Below are 7,227 nucleotides of genomic sequence, written 5' to 3'. Positions count from 1 at the left end.
ACACAACCAAATCCCCACCCTATCTAATTTCAAGTTTTATATCCCCAACAATAAGAATCCCAGAAATCACCCATTAAGGGTATTTAGGAAATCACATATGGGATCATAACTAGGGTATGAGAGCATTAACAAACCTGATAGAGACGCAGATGATTAATTAAACAGAAGAGTATTAGTAAGAAAAAGAACGACTTTTGCTTCTTGCTTTAACTGTTTCGGGTGAAGGGTTTTGTTCTTTATTATGGTGGAGAGAGGTTGTTGCCGTGATTGTGGGGATTTTGGAAGGGGAGTGAAGTTAGGAATGGAGTGAATTTTGGGATGTGATGAATTATGGGTGAACGTGGAATTGTGGGTATTTGAATTGGAAAAGGAGAGAAGTGGATGATGTGTTTGGTTTTGAAGTTGAAGCAAAAATAAACGCGTCGTTTATTCTTTATACCCTATGCGTCTTTTGTCACTTAAACTTACTTGGCCCTTTACGCTCTCAATCTACGCCCGTAAAAATTTCACGGGTCGTAGATCTATGACGGTAAATTGATCTGACGATCCTTGGTTTACGCTTATTTGTACGGTCCGTATAAATTATACTGTCCGTATATTATGGCGTAAATCAAGGACAGAAGGAGCTTTTACCTGACTCATGTTCTACGCTTCCATCTACGGACCGTACATTTTATACGGACCGTAGATTCTGGCGTAGATCATCTCCAGTTTCTTCCCTTTGCATCCTGCACCAAAACAAACATTACCCTATATGCTGCAAACGAAAATAAATAAAAAGAAAATAAACATTACACTTGGGTTGCCTCCCAAGAAGCACTTGATTTAACGTCGCGGCACGACGGTGGTAGCCATTCACTCCTATACACTAGATCATTGTTCGTTCCGAGGTGCTTCAACCGGTATCGGTCAACAATTCTATCTTCCGAAACCATCCCGTGATAGTGCTTCAACCTCTGCCCATTCACCTTAAATGCCCGAGTTCCATCTCCGGACTTCAACTCAATCGCTCCATGGGGTGAAACACCTACCACCTCAAATGGACCAGAAAACCTTAATTTTAGCTTACCTGGTAGCAGCTTCAAACGAGAGTTAAATAGCAAGACAGGATCACCCTTGTAGAACCCTCGCTTCAGGATTTTCTTATCATGGTATTGCTTCATCCTTTCTTTATTTAGTGCTGCACTCTCATATGCCTGGTACCAAAACTCATCCATCTCATTTAGTTGAAACAACCTGAGCTTGGTCGCTTCTTCCCAATCCATATTCAATTTCTTCAAAGCCCACATGGCCTTGTGCTCAAGTTCAATCGGCAAGTGACAAGCTTTTCCGAACACAAGCTTGAAGGGTGAAGTCCCAATCGGAGTCTTGAAAGCAGTCCGGTATGCCCATAGAGCATCATCGAGCTTGCGGGCCCAATCAGTTCTATTTGCATTTACTGTTTTCGCTAGAATACTCTTGATCTCCCTATTGGATACTTCAACCTGTCCACTTGTCTGAGGATGATAAGGTGTTGCCACCTTATGTTTTACACCATATTTCTCCATCAATCTCGCGAAAGCTCTATTACAAAAGTAGGATCCACCATCGCTGATTATAACCCTCGAAGTACCAAAGCGAGTAAATATGTTCTTCTTCAGGAACCCCATGATACTCTTGGCCTTGTTTTTAGGTAAAGCCACCACCTCTACCCATTTTGACACATAATCCACAGCAACCAAGATGTATTTCATGCCACCTGAACTCATAAAGGGTCCCATAAATTCAATCCCCCAGACATCGAACACTTCTACCTCCATAACAAAATTCATAGGCATCTCTTGCCTTCTGCCTATATTCCCTTGCCTCTGACATTGATCGCAAGACTGCACCAATATATTAGCATCATGAAAGATAGTCGGCCAGTAATACCTGCATTCAAGTACCTTTGCAGCAGTCCGGTTACCACTATGATGACCCCCAACAGGAGAGTCATGGCACGACTTTAGAATCGCCATCACTTCACTTTTAGGAGCATAACGCCGAATGATGTTGTCAGCGCATGTTCAGAACAAATAAGGCTCATCCCAATAGTACTGCCGAAAATCCCGTAAGAACTTCTTCTTTTGGTAAGCTTTGATATCTTCTGGAACTATGCCTGTTACCAAATAATTGGCAATGTCGGCATACCACGGTGCTACCTCCATTGACACAGCCAACACCCTCTCATCTGGAAACGCATCATCTATATCTAGCTCATCAGAAGGTCTCCCAGCTTCTTCCAGCCAAGAGAGATGGTCAGCAACTTGATTTTCGGTGCCCTTGCGATCCTTCACCTCAAAATCAAACTCTTGCAGCAATAGTACCCATCGGATCAGTCGCGGCTTTGCTTCCTTCTTTGCCATAAGGTACCTCAGTGCTGCATGATCAGTGTATACCTCGACTTTGGACCCCAACAAATAGGCCCAAAACTTCTCAAAAGCAAACACAATGGTAAGCAGCTTTTGCTCCGTCACTGTGTAATTCATCTGGGCGGCATTCAGTGTTCTGCTTGCATAATAGATCGGGTGCATAATTTTATTGTGCCTCTGCCCAAGCACATAACCTATTGCAAAACCACTAGCATCACACATCAGTTCAAAGGGCAAGGACCAGTCAGGAGCAACAATAATAGAAGCAGTAATGAGACACTGTTTTAACTCCTCAAACGCCTTCCGACACTTATCGTCAAACACAAACTTAGCCTCATTTTCAAGAAGCTTGCACATCGGGTTAGCAATCTTGGAGAAATCTTTGATGAAGCGCCTGTAGAACCCAGCATGTCCTAAGAAACTTCGGACACCTTTGATTGAGATAGGTGGTGGAAGTTTTGCAATCACATCAATTTTCGCTTGATCGACCTAAATTCCCTTTTCAGAGATTTTGTGACCGAGGACGATCCCTTCCTTCACCATAAAATGGCACTTCTCCCAATTTAGCACGAGATTTGTCTCCTCACATCTTTTCAGCACTTGACCCAGATGGCCAAGACAATCTTCAAATGAATCACCCACAATAGAGAAGTCATCCATGAACACTTTCAAGAAGTCCTCTACCATGTCAGAGAACATAGACATCATGCACATCTGAAAAGTGGTTGGTGTATTACACAAACCAAAAGGCATTCGGCTAAATGCAAACGTCCCATAAGGACAAGTAAAAGTAGTCTTCTCCTGATCTTCTAATGCAATGTTGATCTGATTATAGCCGAAATAACCATCAAGGAAGCAATAGTAGGAACGCCCCGCTAGCCGATCAAGCATTTGATCAATAAAAAGCATGGGGAAATGGTCCTTGCATGTGGCTGTGTTGAGCTTGCGATAGTCCATGCAAACTCTCCATCCGGTGACAGTTCTAGTTGGGATCAACTCATTCTTTGCATTCGGCACAACAGTGATGCCGCCCTTCTTAGGAACACATTGGACTGGGCTCACCCATTTACTATCAGCAATTGGGTAAACCACTCCCGCATCTAACCATTTGATGATCTCTTTCTTGACGACCTCTTGCATATTCTCGTTCAGTCTCCTCTGATGCTCTACACTCGATTTGCTATCCTCCTCCAACTGGATTTTATGCTCACAGATCCCAGATGGGATACCCTGAATGTCTGCTATGGTCCAACCAATAGCACGCCTATAGTCTCGCAACACCTCCAAAAGCTATAGAATCTGCTCCTCAGCCAGTAGGGCTGAAACAATCACCAGCAATGTATTGTCCGGACCAAGGACCTCTTACTTCAGATGTGATGGGAGCTGCTTAAGCTCCTACTTAGGTGGCTCAATGATCGAAGGCTTTCTTTGGAGGAGTTGTTCTATTTTCCAGATCAAGATTCAGCTTCTTTGGGTGGTAAGAATATGAACCCAACAAGTGAATTAACCATCTCCACATAACCTTCTATGTCCTCAGCACCAAAGCTCACAAGAATACCAGCTAGAGCTTCACCCAAACTTTCTTCTTCCATCTTGAACTCCACCGCTTCATCAACAACATCAAATGAATCAATTACCAAAATACTCTCGTAAGCACTTGGTAACTTCATCCCCTTGCTAGCCTGAAAAGTAACTTCTTCATCGTTGACTCGGAACTTGATTTTATTTTGCTCCGAATCCATCAGAGCTCTCCCTATAGCAAGGAAAGGTCTCCCCAGAATAATAGGAATGTACCGATCAAAAGCACAGTCAAGAATCACAAAATCAACGGGCAACAAAAATTCACCAACCCGCACAAGTACATCATCAACCACCCCAACAGGTCTTTTGATAGACCTATCAGCCATTTGTAACCTCAAAGTCGGCGGCCTTGGCATCCCCAAACCTGATTATTTGTATATAGCAAGAGGCATCAGATTAATACTCGCCCCATTATCACACAAAGCTCGAGCAAAATCATGGTGCCCAACGGAACAAGGAATGGTGAACGACCCAGGATCTCTCTTTTTTTGAACAATAGTAGTTGAGATGATGGAACTCGCAATGTGAGTCAAACTCACGGTTTCATGTTGAACCATTTTCTTCTTGGTCAGCAGGTCCTTCAAATATTTAGCAAAATCGGGCATCTCTTTGACAGCTTCCAAGAAGGGAAAATTTAGAGATAATTGCTTCAACTGATCATAAAACTTCTCGAACTTAGCATCCTCCTTCTTCTTTACCAACCTCTGGGGAAAGAGAGTTTTAGACTTGAAAAGCTGAGTCAAAGGGCGGAGAGGCCCTTTCACAGTCTGCTTGGTCGTGTTATCAGCATCCTTCACTATATCTGGAATATCAACAACCTTCTTGTCAGCAGGATTCTCATCAACAATAATGGGTGCTTCAGACTGCATCTCATCCTCTTCATCTATCGGCTCAAGATCAACCACCTTCTTATGGAGTATTTTACCACTCCTAGTAGTGATGGCAAACACGCGGTCTACACTGCCTCCCCTATTCTTCGGATTCGAAATAGTGTCACTCGGAAGTCCTCCCTTTTTAGGAGGGTGCTGCTCTCTAGAGATATCCCTCATCTGTGACTCAAGCTTCTGAATAGCCGCTGTATGGGAACCCACTGTCTCTGTCAGCCCAGATAAAGTCCTCTCAGACTTAGACTGATTTGCCAGAATCTTCTCAAGCATTGCTTCAACCTTCGAACTACCTTGCTCTGTTGACTGCCCTTTCGGTGGTATATAAGGATTGAAACTCTTGTTCCCAAAATTATTACTGTTGTTGTAGCTCCCTTGGTTCGTACCACCATAATTATTGTTGTAGTTCCCTGAGTTGTTATGAGCACCTTGACCTTGCTGAGGTCTCCATTGATTCTGATTCTGGTAACCACCTTAGTAGTTCTGTCTTTGGTAACCCCCTTGAGAGTTATTCACATAATTAACATCTTCAACCTGTATAGGGGGCCCATCATGGAACGGACCATCTTGAGTATGGTACATCCCTTTTGGCAAAACTGTATCATCCTCACAAACATTTACCTTCTTAATCTGGGATTCATCAAACTTCTTTGTTAGCAAGGAAATATTTGTTGCAAGTTCTGCCAATGTTTGCTGGGTATCTTGATTCTCCTTTACTATATTCTGGATCATAGCACTACCATACGGTACAACATCAGCATTGTTTGAGTGCCAAGCCTGATTATGAGTAGTCAGCTTGTTAAGTATGTTGGTCACTCGTCGATAAGATTTGTTCATGAAACAACCATCAGCTGCATTATTAGCAACTGACTGCATCACTAGATCTAGCCCTCGGTAGAACTTCTCTATTAATATGTGATCCGGAAAACCATGATTCGGACTCTTCTGCAAATGCTCCTTGAATCTCTCCCAGGCTTTATATATTTGTTCCTTTGGTCGCTGCTTAAATTCATAGATCTTGTCACGAATTTCAGCCTTCCTGCTAGGAGGGTACCATTTCGTGAGAAAAGCAGTCACCATCTCTGCCCATGTAGTAATCGAATTTCGGGGCAGCTTCTCAAACCATGTTCTTGCATCTCCAGCTAAGGAATATTTGAATAACCTCAGCTGAATAGCATCTTGTGAAATGTTGTTCTGGATGTGATTAGCACACACATCCACAAAACTCTACAAATAACGTTGAGGGTTATTCTCGATAGAGTTCCGAAAGTATCCCTCAAGCTTCAACAACTAGTATAAAAAGGAGTCAATTTTCACGGTAGTAGCTCCAACTCGAGGCTAAAAATAGCAGATGCATAGTCCTCCTCTGGAACAAGATCAGCGAAAACATTCTCATCATCGGATTCATTCGCCTGATTATTCAACTGATTCCCCTGGTTACCAGCACGTTGATTTTGCTGATTCTGATTCATGTTCACCTGGTTTACACAGAGTAGCAAACAAGGTGTGATGGAATAAGCAAAAGACTTCAATCAAAGCAAACACTATTTAGTAATTTCAAAACCGTATTCCCCGGCAACGACGCCAAAATTTGATACGCTCAAATTACACCCATTAATGGTATAACGCGGACATTGTCAAATATAGTAACCTAATAAGGTTGGGGTCGAATCGCACAGGGAATATGGTGCGAAAAGGTTACTAAAGTCGTAGGATGCTAAATTTAGGTCTAATGTCTTAATCCGATGATTTGGGTAAAAGTTGGATTTTTTATGACTAATTGCTAACTACTTGCTTTGGTGGAAATTTATGGTAAAAGAAACTAAGGTTGTGTCCCCTTTAGATGAGGTGTATGATCATGGGTATTGATCTCTATATACTTCTAATAGATTGCTATATGAATGCACTTAACCTCTATGTGAATCTCTACTATTTTCCAATAAATAAAGATTATTTCTCTCGATGATTTTCCCAAATATACGAAAGTGATATGAAGAACGGTTAATTATGCCAAGTAGATTTGTCTTATTCCTAAGTGAATCTATTAAACAAAGTTTAAAGCTTTGAGTTCTTGTTATTTATTCTCACCAACCCTAATTATTTTCCCAACTAGATCAAGGTTTATGGCTTTAATCAATGTTTGCAACCATTAATTATGAATGAAGAATGAAGAATAAATAAACCCTAACAATCCATTATGCATATATCAATCACAAACCCAATCACAAAACACCCATCAATGGGTTCACAACCCTGGTAAGGAACTTTAGCTACTCATAGAAAAAGAAGAACAATTGAAATCATAATGCTTACTAATTGATTGCTTAATATTGAGAGGAAAGTACTTGAAATTGTTTGTAATTCCCAAAAGA

The 7,227-nt window shown here is 41.7% G+C and overlaps 1 pseudogene; it reads right to left on the bottom strand.

Moving 5' to 3' along the window:
- Positions 1 to 701: 701 nt before the first annotated feature.
- On the bottom strand, positions 702 to 5,935 carry LOC132032385 (uncharacterized; annotated as a pseudogene).
- Positions 5,936 to 7,227: the final 1,292 nt, after the last annotated feature.

This window comes from Lycium ferocissimum, chromosome 2, assembly GCF_029784015.1.
Source record: "Lycium ferocissimum isolate CSIRO_LF1 chromosome 2, AGI_CSIRO_Lferr_CH_V1, whole genome shotgun sequence".
NCBI classification, from domain to species: Eukaryota; Viridiplantae; Streptophyta; class Magnoliopsida; order Solanales; family Solanaceae; genus Lycium; species Lycium ferocissimum.
The sequence above is the reverse complement of the archived record's forward strand: the minus strand, read 5'-3'. Positions and strand labels throughout refer to the sequence as shown.